The sequence below is a fragment of the Bubalus kerabau genome, chromosome 16, assembly GCF_029407905.1.
Source record: "Bubalus kerabau isolate K-KA32 ecotype Philippines breed swamp buffalo chromosome 16, PCC_UOA_SB_1v2, whole genome shotgun sequence".
In the NCBI taxonomy this organism is placed as follows: domain Eukaryota; kingdom Metazoa; phylum Chordata; class Mammalia; order Artiodactyla; family Bovidae; genus Bubalus; species Bubalus kerabau.
In genome coordinates this window covers 68,674,075-68,689,148 of record NC_073639.1, presented here as the reverse complement: position 1 = coordinate 68,689,148, position 15,074 = coordinate 68,674,075, and the positions used below count along the sequence as shown (strand labels likewise).

Here is a 15,074-nt window from a genome sequence, read left to right as displayed (position 1 = left end):
TGGTTGTCAAGTGTGATTACAGTTCTTACGATGGTATGGCTTGCTCCAGATGTGAATGTGGTCCAGTCATCAGAGAGTGTGACTCTACAAAACCTCCTCTCGGAGCTTCTTTCACACTGATGACAGATTACATATTTCTCATTTACACATTCAGGAAACCTTAATGCGCACATACTATCTGCCAGGTACCAGGCAAGCAGCAAGGAAGTAACTCCCCCTTCTAAGAAACCCAAAGCCAGATTCCTCCTCCCTCTGCTCTTCTTTCCATGGCCAGAGTCACAGCTCCTTACTTCACTCGGCCTTCCTCTCCCCACCTCCCACCTTCCAAGGAAATGAATCAACAATTGACATGAGCCCACCCCTCAGGTGGGGCCACACACACAGCAGCGCCAATGACCATCCTGCTCCTCTCCCCTCCCCTCCAGCCAGGACACCCTCCTTGCTGCAAAGCATTCATTCATTCAACCATTCTACAACAGGAATAGAAGCGGGGCCCAGAAGCTCTATCTTAGTCGTATTCAAAGAAATAAGCTGATAGACATAAGCACTTACAATTAATTCAAAATTTTACTGCCATCTCTCAAAGAACCACAAAGAATATTATAATAGGTGTTGATGGTGTAAGCCCAGATCACCTTTACGGGCAAGAGGCGGGCACCCAGCTCCCAGCTGCAGAGTGCTAAATATCACAGCTCACAGCTGTCCCCTTCTCCCAAGAAATGCCCCCAACCAAGCAGCAAGCTGCTCCTCCCTCACTGCCGAAGGACGATTCAGGGTCCAGGGTTCCCTGTTGGGATCAGGCTGAGGCTGGTCTCCACTTGAGACCAGATTCTTGCTAAGCTTCTCCCCTTGACAGACTTTTGAATCCAAAAGCAAGGATATGCCTCGCCAAGCTCACTCATCGGGATAAATAATACTTCCGTGGCAATATTTAAAAATCAAAACTAATATGTAACCTGCTTGATGAGCAAAATGTCAGAATGTGCAGTCACGCTGAGCGCCAACCGGAACAGGCGTGACCCTGCCTCCCTCTGCTCCCCCGGGGCCCAGCCCTGCCTGAGACACGCCCTGGGTGCCTCCCATTCACCAAACCCTCACCTCGGGCTCTGCTTCTGGGGCTCCTCCACCCAAGATAGACATCTAAACCAACAAGGACCTGCTGGAGAGCAGAGGGAACTCCGCTCAATGTTAGAGCAGCCTGGACGGGAGGGGAGTTTGGGTGAGAAGGGGATACTTGGGTAAGTGTGGCTGAGTCCCTTGGCTACTGACCTGAAACTAACGTGACATCGTTTGTTAATCGGCTATACCCCAATACAAAATTAAAAAATTTTTTTTTAAATAAAAGATACCTAGCTCAAAAGCCAAGTCTCTGTCTTTTATTTGTTCTCTCCTGTGTTTCCCCTACTTCAAAAGAGGCTCTGGAGAGCCCCTCAACTCCTCTGCACTCAGCCCCGCTCGCTCCCAGCTGGATCAGGCTCCTGGCCCCGCCTCTGGGTTCCGCTTCTCCTCCCCGTCTTGTGTCTCCTGGTCCATGACCAGCATCTCCCCCTGTCACCTTCTCTTCCCTAGTTCTCTCTCTCCTCGCCTGCTGCCCAGACTCTGAGTCACGAATGAGCCCTCACATGGCAACCGTCATATCCTGTCGCCCTCATCGGGCACCCACAGCATGCCAGGTACCTCCTTCCCTCTGCAGTCCAGCCCCGCTGGCAGCCGGAGCCTTCACCTCCACACGCAGCTTCTCCGTTCCTTCTGGGCATCCTCACCTCAGCCTCACCTTGAAGGAGCCCGAGAGACCTTCTCAGCTCAAGCGAACTCCAAACTGTGGGATCTCCCGACCCAGTTACATTTCCCACACGCTTCTGAGACTGTCCCGGAGTTGCCAGTTTTTCATGTTGGCCCAGCAAGGGCACGGCAAACTGAAAAACTGTCCTTGACCATCCTCACCATTTCAGGAAACAAACGGTACCTAAGACCGATAAAAATCGATGGGACAGGGCCTCTCCTTTATAAGATGTAAACACTTTATGAGAAAAACTCACTCTGTTGTCTGTTTTTTCATTTCTCTGCAGGCTGGTTTGAAAAACAGGGCCAGATAACAGGTTCCAGTAGGCTGGGGTTGTCAATGCCATCATTTGACACCCAAGAAAGCTGAGACTTGCATCACAGCTCTGTGTTCTCGGCCCAAACCTTCAATTTCCCCCCGAGGGAGACCAAGAAGAGATAAGAGGTCTGTGTTCCAGGCTCAACTCTGCTCCTAAATTTCAGAGAATCTGCACAATTCTCTTCCCCTCTCTGAGCCACGAGCCCACGAATCTTCCAAAGGACCCTGAGCTGAAAGGTGCCCTCTGGTCCAGCATTGAGGAGGTGGGGCTCAGACACTGCCAGGCCAACCTCAGGAGCCAGCATGGCTGGAGAAATGGACTGGACACCAGGCCTCTTCCTCTGACATCACATTTGGGCCTCAGTTTCCTCTTCTGGGATTGCAAGCGCTACGGTTAAAGCCCTCTGGGTCCAAACTCTGGCTCTGCCCTTACCAGCTGTGTGACCTTGGGCAAGTCACTTAACCTCTCTGTGCCTTTAGTTCCTCACCTACACAGTGGAAAGGCAAGGGAATAGTCTATGAGGGCACCCCTCAGACCTGAAGACCCAGGCATTCCCTACCCCAGGTCTCTCTGGATGAGTCATAGCAATGGGGCCTCTCTGTGAGGCTGGACCAAAGATTTCCAAGGGACACAATTCTGGTCTTTAAATGGACAGGAATATTATGGTGCTGAACACAAAATTCCCATGCTTTTTTTTTTTAAAACAGTGTGAAGTGAATGAAGTCGCTTAGTCATGTCTGACTCTTTGCAACCCCATGGACTATAGCATGTCAGGCTCCTCTGTCCATGGGATTTTCCCAGGCAAGAATACAGGAGTGGGTTGCCATTTCCTTCTCCAGGGGATCTTCCTGACCCAGGAATCGAACCTGGGTCTCCTATACTGCAAGCAGATTCTTTACCACCTGAGCTACTAAGGAAGTCCCTTTAACAGTGTATGGCCTCAAAATAATTTTGTGTGTTTTAAAAACAAGGCACACGACCTCAGAATAACTCTAGTGAGGATTGGTTTTCCCTAAGGGAAAGAGGGGGCCTTCAAGTGAAGGTCCCCAAAGTATCCGGGAGTGGCCCACTGCTCACGGGGCTCCTGTGTTCATTCCCTGCAGACGGTTAATAAGGAGCCATGGCGTGCTGGGTGCAGGGTGGGCACCCGGGGTATGTTTCTTGGTCAGCTGGGGCACGCTTCCTCTGACCGCAGCCAACTCCCAGAGTGGAGAACCACCCAGGATGCAGCCAGCATCTGGCCTTGAGGACCCTTTTGCCAGGGACGGGGAAGTGCTTGGTTTTGCCCAAAGATCCATCCACTCAAGTTCTGGTAGGTGTCAGCTGGCTCAGAGCCCAGGCCGCTGAAGAAAGGAGAAAGGAAAAAGGCAGAGACGAGGCAGCCCGCCTTCAGCTTGGCTCCCCACAGCGGCCTTGCTCCGCACCCCATGAGCTTCCAAACAACCTAAGGAACCTGAGTGTCTGGGGGTGCCCCCAACCTTTCCCTGTGACATCCTAGGGGAGAAACCAGCCGGTCACCACCACCTCCACCCCCACCCCAGGGGACAAGGATGACGCCCAGAGAGGCCTTTCAGGTGCTTCCAGAACTGCTCGCTGCCCCGGGGGCCAGGGCCACCTCTGAGGTCACCCCCACGTCCATGCAAACACCAGAGATGGAGCTGGCAGAGCCCCAGTTTCCCAGAACACAGCTCTCAGCAAGGCACAGCAACCTGCCAAAGCCCCGCAGCAAGAAAGCAGAAAGGGGCTGAACCTGTCGCTGAATTTGCCCCGGGACCACAGACAGCTAGTGACCGAGTCGCAAATGCCACGCATGTACCGAACTCTGGGCCCCAAGCTAAGCGTGTCCCTCACATGTCCAACTTCCCCAACCCCAGGTTCTTTCCTTTAAACAACCAGTGGCAGCCAGTACCAAAATAATAAAAATTAAAAATTAAAATATTCCCTCCCCTAGATCCATGTTCCTGCAAAATGTTAATCGCTCAGTTGTGTCCGACTCTGTGCGACCTCATGGACTGCGGCCCTCCAGGCTCCTCTGTCCATGGGGATTCTCCAGGCAAGAATACTGGAGTGAGTTGCCATTCCGTCCTCCAACGGATCTTCCCGACCCAGGGATCGAACCCAGGTGGCTTGCATCTCCTGCATCGGCAGGCAGATCCTTTATTCCCAGCACCACCTGGGACCCCCTTGTTCCCCCAACTCTCCCCCTACAGGGCCCACAAGGCAGCATTACCCCCACTTCACAGATGAGGAAACCGAGGCTGAAGAGCTAGGAAGATGAAAAATTTGAAGCCAAGCGGTTGGATTCTAGAAGTCCCGACCACCATGCCATCCTGCCTCTCCAAACACACCTGGACAAGTCGGGCTTCTCCCCCTGGTCTCCCGGCACCGGTTCCAACACACACACAGGGAAGGAAGGCTCCCTGAGTCAGAGGACAGTTTTACCAGTTCAGCAGAAGGGGACGGGACCCCAGGCTCCTCATCCATGTCACAGGACGCAGCCTTGACCACGCTTTAACCACAGCAGCCCGCAGGCTCTGACAGAAAGCCGCAGGCCAGCAGGCAGGCAGGCAGTGTAGACGAGGGGTTGCCAAGATTGCAACACTTACCCCCATGGCCTCCCAGGCTCAGTTTCTCAGCTCTGCTGATATGCATCTTTGTCACATTAAAAAAAATAAAAGTCACTGCAATTCTACAAGAAAAGGGAGGAACAGAGAGGTCCCAGTGCAGGAGTGAGGAAGTTGTAACACAGACGTCCACGGAACTAACTCAGACTCTGCCTGTCCTAGGGTCCTTGAAGCCGGGGAGGCTGCCCCTTACTAACCCCCTGGAGCATCCCTGAGCAGAGTCTCCCCTCCCCTTCACCTGTGCGCAGAGCCTGGGGGTCCACCATGGAGGATGCTCCATGCTGGCTGGAGGCACCGGGCTCACCAACTCCTCTCCTGAGGGCTGTCATCAGCTGCTGATGCCTCAAGGTGAAGGAGTTGATCCCTTTGGTTTTCAGTGGAATGTCTAGATGAGAACAGGCTTCTGAGGAATGGCGCGTGAGATTCATTCATGTTTTGATCGAGCTATGGAAGACATGTGCCTGCTAAGTTGCTTCAGTGGTGTCCGACTCGGCGACCCCATGGACTGTAGCCCACCAGGCTCCTCTGTACATGAGGATTCTCCAGACAAGAATACTGGAGTGGGTTGCCATGATCTTCCTGACCCAGGGATCAAACCCAAGTCTCCTGCGGCTCCTGCGCTGAAGGCAGATTCTCTACCGCTGAGCCACCGGGGAAGATACGTGAGCTAACCCTAATTGGTGTAGGGAGAGAGTGACATCAGTGGAAAGAACTGGAAATCACAGAGGAGGAGGGCAGGTGTGCTCTGGACAGAAGACCAGGAGGTTAGGAACAGCTCTTGTGGTATCCAGGCCAATGTAGGGTGGGGCATCGGCAGCCTGACTCCCTTCGTTATGAGCTGTGTGGCCTTAGGAAGCCAATTAACCTCTCTGATCTCAGTCTCTAACTCCAACTTTTGTGATGAGTCTGCGTGATACCAAGAGAGGAATGACTGGTCCCCAAAGAGGATCTTGGCAGCAGGAAGTAGGACTGGGCAAAAGTCCAGCCAAGCCTTGGTGAGTGAAAACTACCAATCCCTCAGGCAGTGGAAACAACTCTTGGGGGGCTTCCCTGGTGGCTCAGTGGTAAAGAATCTGACTACCAATGCAGGGGACAGAGGTTCGATCCCTGGTCCAGGAAGATCTCACATGCCGAGGAATAACTAGACCCATGCACGCACCACAACTACTGAGCCCACGTGCCGTGACTACAGAAGCCCTAGCACCTAAAGCCTAAAGCCGCCACAGTGAGAAGCCTGCACACCACAATTGGAGAGCAACCCCCACCCACCATGACTAGAGGAAAGCCCGCAGCAATGAAGACCCAGCAGAGCCGAAGATAATAAACTTGCTTTTAAAAAGCTCTGAGAAGGAGGAACTTTGGGGTGCTGCTGGCTTCCCAGCCCCCTGGGAAATGTGAGCTGCCAGAATGGGGAGAGGCAGAGAATATGGAGCAGACAGGATGCACGGAGCAGAGGCCAGCCCAGAGACAGGGAGGAGACCCCAGGCCCCAGGCTGATGGATCCCAGGCCCACCAGGAATCAGTGATGGAGAGATAAAGGGCATCGCCCAGTCAGGCTCCGGGAAGCCGCCCTGCCCTTCCCCAGAACCCTGCTTCTGATTTCCCTTCATGCCTGGGATTTTTCACAGGAGATGAGGAAACACAGAAAAAGAAAGGCCCGTGTAAGCCAGCCAGGCCCCACTGCACCCCAGGAAAGGAGGGATGGTGATCTGAGGTCTCCTCCCAGATCCTGCTGTGTTTTCAGGCCACACCAGCAAGTGGGGGAAGGGAAGCAGGGGTGAGGCTCTGACCCTGGCACCCTCCATCCCTGGCATTTCTAGCCTCTCCTGGCTCAGGACTTCTGGTTCCCACAGCTCCCCACTCCCCCGACGTCTGAGCCAGGCCCCTCATGTTCAGGCCATATTTGGTTTTCAGCCCCAGCTCTGTGCCACTCAGCATCTCACGCAAACCATCCAATGCCCCCCCAACCATGAGGAAAGTCCTTTTTTCACCCCCAAGTTACAGTGGTGGAAACTGAGGCTCAGAGAAGTTAAATGTCCTTTCTGAGGTCTCACAGCCAGCGAGGGCAGGAGCTGGTTTCCGGACAGGTCCACGAGCCAGTGGAGTCCTGCTTTTACCCTGGGTGGCCACTCTTTTCTCAATCAAGGGACGTCCTTTTTCTTCCTGGCCCAAATCCCTGACAGTTGAAGAGGCCCCCAGTGAGTCGCATCTGTCATAAAAGAGACTGGAAATCGCCCATGCTCCCAGAAGACCTGCTCTTGACGTCAGTCAGCTCTACCCCTGGCAATGGGGACGCAGCAGACTCTTCAATGCCCAGCCTGGTTCATCCGGCACCAGCGGGCAGTGGCCCTCTCCCCAAGGAAACACATCCCATGCCACCCACAGCTGTCATCCTAAATCAGCTCTCTTTAACCCTGAAGGAAGCCCCTTATTTGTCCCAAGCTCGATGCCTACAGCTATCAGCAAGTCCTGGGCACCCTAGGGGAGGAGACCCAACATCCACTCCAGAAAGCCAACAATGCAGAGAAATATTCTCCCCTCTGAACTGGTTTCTGGGCCAGACGATCCAGGAGATAAATCCACAAACCAACATACCCTTCTGCCAAGTTGGAATTTCAAACTCAATTATCTTGGGATCGTCTGGAATCTTCGATGGTCCAAATGTTTGAGTTTAAGTGCCGAGTTTGGGGAGGGCAAGGTCAGGGGACAATAAGATGCTGTTCCGGTGAAATGGAGGATACTGGACCACCCAGAAAGTTGGATGGGACCTTTGAGGCCCTCCAGAACATCCAGACTGCCTCCGGTCGCTCCCTGCTTCCACACGCCACACCAGATACCCCACACACGTCAAACCTCCAAACCTCTGCTCATGCCACTCTCCCAGCCAGAAATATCTTTCATTTCTGGCCAATTTTTCCTCCAGGCACTCAAGGCCAACTCATCCTTGGAACCAGATCAAATATATGCTCCCATCACCAGACACTATTTCCTGATTTCCCCAATCAAAGCTACACCCTCTTTGCTCCTGTGGGAGTTCGCACAGTGAATGCACCAGGCGGGCACTGATGGGAGTGACTTTAGCAATAAGCTCTAGGTTGCAAAGCTGTGGGTGAAACTCTTTTGAGACGTCTGAGCTCCAGAAAGCTGAGATCATAAATGTATATTGTTTTAAGCCACAAAGTCTGCAGTGGTTGTTATAGCAGCAGCAGCCTCATACACTGACTATCTGAGCTCTTCATTCATTCCACACCCAGGAAATCATAGATTCTGACAAACGTTCAAACAAAATCCAATAACAAGGGATGGGCATGTTTTGAATGTCCCCTGTCCCTAAACACCACCCCAGATCACTAACTGAGCATGGCAGATGTTCTCGCAACAACTCGAATGGGGAGTTCTCTGGCGGTCCAGTGGTTAAGACTTTGCTTTCTCTTGCAGGGGTTGCATGTTCGCTCCCTGACCGGAAAACTAAGGTCTCACCTGCCTTGGAGTCAAAAACCCAAACTGTAAAGCAGAAGCAATATTGTCACAAATTCCATACAGACTTTAAAAATGGTCCACATCAAAAAAATCTTTTTAAAAAATTCTGAGACGAAAGGAAACTGAGACTCAGAGAGGTCATGTGACTTCCCCCGGCTCACGGAGGTAACTAGTTCCCAGGAGCAGAACCCAGGTCTACCTGGCTGCACCCCACCAGCCCTCAAGTCTCTCTGACCCATGACCCCCAGAAGGAAAAACTGAGTGTGCTCGCTGCTGTTGCTTGCACCAATCACCCTACTCCCCCACCTCCTTGCACAACAACTGCCCTCAGCGGGATCCCAGGACTAAGATCAGAGGATCCGAGGCATGTACCCCAAGAAAAGCAGAACCGATTCTGACAGTGTGCCTGAAGAGCAGCTGACCCCCACTGCTGACTCAGCTGCTGACACTTCCAAGGTTGCCAGAGAGTCTATGGTGGGTGGAGCACTCCCCTTCCCACCCACCAGAGCCCACAGGGCAAGGCACGAAGCCTGGAGCCTAGCCAAAATGACCTTTCCTGCCCTGACAACCTGGGATCACAAGGCACAAGATGCCCACATCAACCCTGACATTCAAAGGCGAATATCAATACTCACTTCCCCAAGAATAAAAATAGAAGTGCCTTCATCAAGCTGGCCATGCGCTCTGTGCTCCTGTCTGAAAGTGTGTCAGTTGCTCAGTCATGTTCGACTCTTTGGGACCCCACAGATTGTTGCCCACCAAGCTCCCCTGTGCATGGGATTCTCCGGGCAAGAATACTGGAATGGGTATCCATTTCCTTCTCCAGGGGATCTTCCCAACCCAGGCATCAAACCCAGGTCTCCTGCATTGCAGGCAGATTCTTTACCATCTGAGCCACCAGGGAAATTCACCAGGAAGTACTGCTGTATATGTGTATGTGTTTAACCCCCAACAGCCCTGAGAGTATCCACCCCCCCCCCTCCCCCGCCAAGAGATAAGGGCACAGAGGAGGCAGGAGGTGAAAAGGCAAAGACAGATCTGAATTCTAGAGCCTGAGGCTGCAGAGTCTGTGCCAACCTGACTGCAGCAACAGAATTAACAAGGCCTCTGGCTTCCACCCAGCGGGGCAGGAAATGCTACTCTCTCTCTATCATGCTTGTGCCAACGTGGCAAAAATAGAGAGGTTCCAAAAGAGGAGAAAATTAACCTGTCTCCTAATTTTGCCTGAAAAACGCCACGTCCTGGGACTCAGAAGCAGCACAAAGTGACTGCCAACCTGCACCCCAGGCCCAAGACCTCAGCCAGGGCCACATAGGGAATCCTGGCCTGGGGGCCAGATCAACACCAGGTCCCTAATCTCACCAAGGGACCTTGGGGATGTCACTCAACCAATTGGGGCCTCACTTTCCTCAGATCTAATATGAGGGCAAACATAACTACGACCCCCGGCCCCTCCAAAGTCCCACAAAAGCAGGAAGTGCCTTGGGGAGTGCCAGATACAGAGCAGGAGCTCATAAATCTTGCCTGAGTGACTGAAGAAAAGTCTTTGTGACCGGCTTGCCTTCCCTCCCCCAAGACCTTCAGAACAGGGACTAAGCCTGACCCATCTTGAGTTCTTGCACGGGTGCAGCTTCTGCTCCCCGTGGGTTTTCAGTTCAGTTCCGTTCAGTACAGTCACTGAGTCGTGTCTGACTCTGCGACCGCCTGGACTGCAGCACACCAGGCTTCCCTGTCCATCACCAACTCCTGCAGTTTATTCACAGGAAATCATCCACAAGCACCTGCTGTGTGCCCGGCCAGGCCAAGGCCTCAGTGACATCTAGGACCCACGGACGGCCTCAGGCTGTGTGCTCACGTGCTGCCCCTTCTCTTTTTTCTGGCTGGTGACTGTAGTACTTAGTCGTGCTGGGCTTCCTTGGCCCAAGACACCCACCCAGCTGCCTTCTAATAAGCAAGCTTGGCCCATTCTGGGGATTTGGACCACGATTCCTGCACTGCCACTTTCTTATACCCCAGCCTGGGGAAATACAGCCCGAGGAAAACTCTGACCCTTATCGCACACACGCACTCACACACACTCAGCCTTGTACACATGCACTCCAGTGGGCACTGGGACCCTAGGACAGGAATGAGATTTTCTGAGTTCAAATCTCAGTTCTTTTGCTTCTGAGCTGTGTGACCCTGGGCAAGCCCCTTTACCTCCTGAGCCTCACTTTCTTCATGTGAAAAAAAAAAAATTGCTGTGACTTCCCTGGCGGTCCAGTGGTTAAGACTCTGTACTTTACTGTTGGGGGCATAAGCTCGATCCCTGGTCAGGGAACTAAGATCTCCAAAGCCATGCAGTGTGGCCAAAGAAAATTTTTTTATTAAAAATATAAAAACATAAACACAAGTGACACACACAAATAAGTAAAAATAAAATAAATGGGAATGCTAATCATGAAGCTTCTCCATGAGGGTTGTAAAGAGGTTTAATGGGATAGTGGATACAAAAACCTTTGGTTCAGTAAAAGTGCTTAGCTCAATAACATTGTTATTTTTGTTTCCTTTTTCCAGGAGTGAAAGAGAAAGGCAGTTGCCCATGTTCCAGGAAAGTCCATGTTTAGGGGCCTGGAATGTGGACATTTACTCGGTGTATTTGATGGGGATTATCTTGAGGATAGGGAAGTATTTGTGGGCCCAACATCACTGCGTTAACTCTAAGATCAACTAACAAAAATTCAGAATTCAGAACCAGAGACTGGAAGGGACCCAAGAGGTCACCGTATTTGTGGGGGAGGCAGTGAGCCGTCCACAGAAACTCGTTCTCCCTTCCACAGTACACAGCTGTAGGTGGGAAAGAACCAGCTTAGCCACGAGCTGTATCTCACAGCCTCCTTTGCAACTAGATTGGTTCCACGGCCAGTTCCTGCGTGTGGCAGGAAACAGTTAAGAAGCCAACATCCCTCCCCCATGCACTCTTTCCTCGGGGATGATGTCTAAGGGATAGCAGCCAGGTGCGATGGCACGCTGAATCACTGTGGAAGAGGCCCAGGCTCCACCCACCAACACCTGACTGATAACACACGCCTGTTTGCTTTGGGCCATTGTACACGTCGGGTCTATTGTCACTGCAACTGCGACCCTGACTAATACAACATTCAACCTCCTTATTTTCAAATAAGATGCTTAGGGCCAGAGAATGGGCGTAGCTTGCCTAAGGTCACGTAGCACATTCAACAATGGTTAAAAACGTTGGTGTCTTAACAATCTGGAGTAGATTTTCTAGTTTTCAATCTGCCCCCCAGAGCCATGAAGGTTCCTAAAGGCCCTTCAGCAGTGACAGGGAGGTTCAGTGAGCTAAGTCCTCCACTAGAACAACATCACTTCTATCTGTCTTTAAAGTGCACTTCTCCATGTATTTTCATCAGAGGAAAGCGTTCTGCGGCTTAAAATAATGTCAAAGCCCGCAGGCTGGATGACTGCTAACGTGATCTGACTTTCTGTGGTATGAGACTGAGTTTCGCTTCTTCTCCACCATTGCCTCCTGGCTTTAACTGCTGACATAGGAAATGTAGACTCACAGAAGTGCATAGATATTTGCTTAGGAACGAAAAAAAGAAGCTCAGTGGGCAGCAAAGAACCCAGAAACCTGGGCAAAGGGGATGTTCAAGGATTCCAGCTCAGTGGTTCTCAAGATTGTCAGGGGTGCTGGTTCAAAATGCAGACTCCCACACTCCTCAGGGATTCTAACTCAAAAAAAACTGATGCTCATGGTCCCAGGATGGCCCTTTGAGAAGTCCTGAGTCTAATTCAACTCACTCTAAATTGACAGCAAGAACCACAGGGAAGATTGATCTTGAAGAGGAGGTTGGGGGTGGCAAAAAGGAAGCTGGGAGCCAGGCACTTGAACAGAGAGAGAAGACAGACCTGAGACTTGGCCACTTGTCCTCTGGCCTCTCTGAACTACATAGGTCCGAGTGATCAGACTGACATCAAGTAGCAGGTACTTGAGTATAATGATGTGCTATTTGCCTGTAATTTTGCCAAACGCTGCTCCAAATGGCTCACCTACTTAAAACATGCTCATCTGAAAGCAGAGGGGGCACTGGAATTTTCAGTAGATAGCAGTGGCGAAGGATTCATATCCTTCATATACAAAGAACTCCTAAACATCAATGAGAAAAAAGACAAACATGCCAGCAAGAGGAAAAAAAAAAAAATGGGGATGGACTTGAACAGGATAGTCACAAAAGTGAATAACAAGATTGTAGAGGATACTCAGCATGAATGAACAAATGAAAACTCAAGCAGCCAGATGCTATTCTCACCTTTCCCATCAGGGAAATTTTAGGAGACAGGTGACAACCAGTGTAGATGAGGCTGTGAGAATATCACACCCCAATATTGTGCCAGGTCAACCTTCTAGGGCAATGTGGCTAAAAGCCTCGAAGGCCTTAAAACCACACAATTTCACCTTGGGAAAGCTGTCCACAGGACACACAGGCAAAGACGATGTACTAGGGGCAGCCGCTGCGGCTCTGTTTATAATAATGAAAACAAAAAAAAGGAAGCAACCACGTGGAGGGATGATTAATAAATCCCAAGCCAGCTTCTCCATGCAGCCTTTAAAATGCATATTGGAGGAACATAGATAATACAGATGAAGGTTCATGATCCGTGGTTAAGGACAAGGTAGGGTACCAAACATGGACTTCCCTGATGGCGCAGACCGTAAAGAATCTGCCTGTAATGCAGGAGACCCAAGTTTGATCCCTGGGTTGGGAAGACCCCCTGGAGAAAGGAATGGCTACCCACTCGAGTATTCTTGCCTGGAGAATTCCTTGGACAGAGGAGACTGTGGGGCTACGGTCCATGGGATCGCAAAGAGTACGACTGGGCGACTAACACTTTCACTCCAGGGTACCACACAAGATGTCAGAAAAGCGGGTGTGTGTCCACATTTAGATGCTCCCATGTGGCTGCTACATTGTAGGCACTCCACAAACATCACAGGTTGGTCAGTGAGTCAGTGAGTGATACAGAGAGGCACCTGAAGGTTCACCTCTGGGTTAAGAACCCCTCTTTCTTCTCTGTAGCTGAGAGGTAGGACATTCCAGCAGCTAAGAAGGTGGGTTATACAGACTTTCAGCTCTGCACCCCGCCACCCGACTCCACAGCGTTGAGCTGGTGCCTCCCCCAATCTGAGTCTCAGTTTCTTCACCTGTAAGATGTGGACAATGAAAGTGCCTCCCTTGTAGGGTTGTCGTGAGCATTAACAGAAGAGAAACACAGAGTTCGCTGCTTTTTATAACTATGGTGACCTCGCTGGGTTTTTCCAATTGGCATGCATTACTTTGGAAATCTGAAAATCATAATAGAGCTATTTCCATTTTGACAAAAATTACATTTTACCAAGAGCCAAAGAACTTCTCTATTACTGTTTCCCACGCCCCCCACCCCTGCAACCCGACCCCTCTGGGCAATTAATGTCAGAGCCGAGCTGGATACCTTTGTGGCTGGTCTCACCCAGGTCTTCCCAGGGTCCTGTGACTTCAGGTCACTCAAGGTTGTGCAGGAGACGCGTGTTCCCCAACTTCTTTCTCGAAGTCACACCGTTCTTTGCCTGGGGCGTTCGCCCAAGAAAGCAGTTCACCCCCTCATTCATGGGCCCCCCAGAGACCCCAGAGCACGGCACCCCCAGAACATCCTCATCCCCCGGAGGCTCCCAGGGAGACCCCTGGTCTGTCCTGCCCTCTTTGCTCACTGGGGGCTGAATGGGACAGGACTCTGCCAGAGAAACAGCTGGAGGGAGGAGAGAGGGAGGGGCAGGAAGCGGGGCTGACCAAGGGCGGGGGAGGCCAGCTGCCCGGAGTGGGGGCCTTCTGGGGAGGCTGCCGGTGGCGGGCGGGCTGCGGCTGGTGGCGAGGTCTGCCCGGGACGACCCGCCCCTCTGGGAGCTGGGAGCGCTGCCCACCGTCTGAGCACAAACCAGGAGCACATGCAGGCCCCGGGGCAGCTGTGGGAAGCGCGTCTGCTCTCAGCAAGAGCCTCCGGAGCTCCAGACAGACTACGCACGAGCGTGGCTGCCTGACGTCCCGCTGCCCGTCACCCCCACCCCAGGCCTTTGTGCATGCGGTTCCTTCCACCTGGATGCCCTTCCTGCTTCCTGCCCCTATCTGTGGCCTCACAACCTTGTGTTTCCTTTTTTTTTTGGTAAATTAAAATAGCAATGAGGTTTTTTGCAGCATCTAATGAACAAAAATTTAAATGTCCTGTAATATTGGATTTTAGCAAATGTTGTTGTCGTGGTTGACTTGCTAAGTTGGGTCTGACTGTGTGCAACCCCACGGACTGTAGCTCACCAGGCTCCTCTGTCCTTGGAATTTTCTAGGCGAGAATATGGGAGTGGGTTGCCATTTCCTCCTCCAGTGGATCTTCCTGACCCAGGGATCAAACCAGCATCTCCTGCCTCAGCAGGCGGATTCTTTACCACTAAGCCACCAGGGGAAGTCCTTTAGTAAATGTTCAGTTCAGTTCAGTCGCTCACTCCTGTCCAACTCTTTGTGACCCATGAATTGCAGCACGCCAGGCCTCCCTGTCCATCACTAACTCCCGGAGTTCACCCAAACTCATGTCCATCGAGTCAGTGATGCCATCCAGCCATCTCATCCTCTGTCGTCCCCTCCTCCTCCTGACCCCAATCCCTCCCAGCATCAGAGTCTTTTCTAATGAATCAACTCTTCGCATGAGGTGGCCAAAATATTGGAGTTTCAGCTTCAGCATCAGTCCTTCCAAAGAACACCCAGGACTCATCTCCTTTAGGATGGACTGGTTGGATGGCCTTGCAGTCCAAGGGACTCTCAAGAGTCTTATCCAACACCACAGT

General features: G+C 51.8%; 1 protein-coding gene across 1 annotated transcript in view; it reads right to left on the bottom strand.

Annotated features, from left to right (window-relative positions):
• Positions 1-13,947, bottom strand: part of CMKLR1 (chemerin chemokine-like receptor 1) — a 41,566-nt gene extending 27,619 nt beyond the window's left edge. The window contains exon 1 of the mRNA XM_055550439.1: positions 13,697-13,947. The gene's annotated coding sequence lies outside the window, so the exon portion shown is untranslated. The remainder of the gene's footprint in view (positions 1-13,696) is intronic.
• Positions 13,948-15,074: the final 1,127 nt, after the last annotated feature.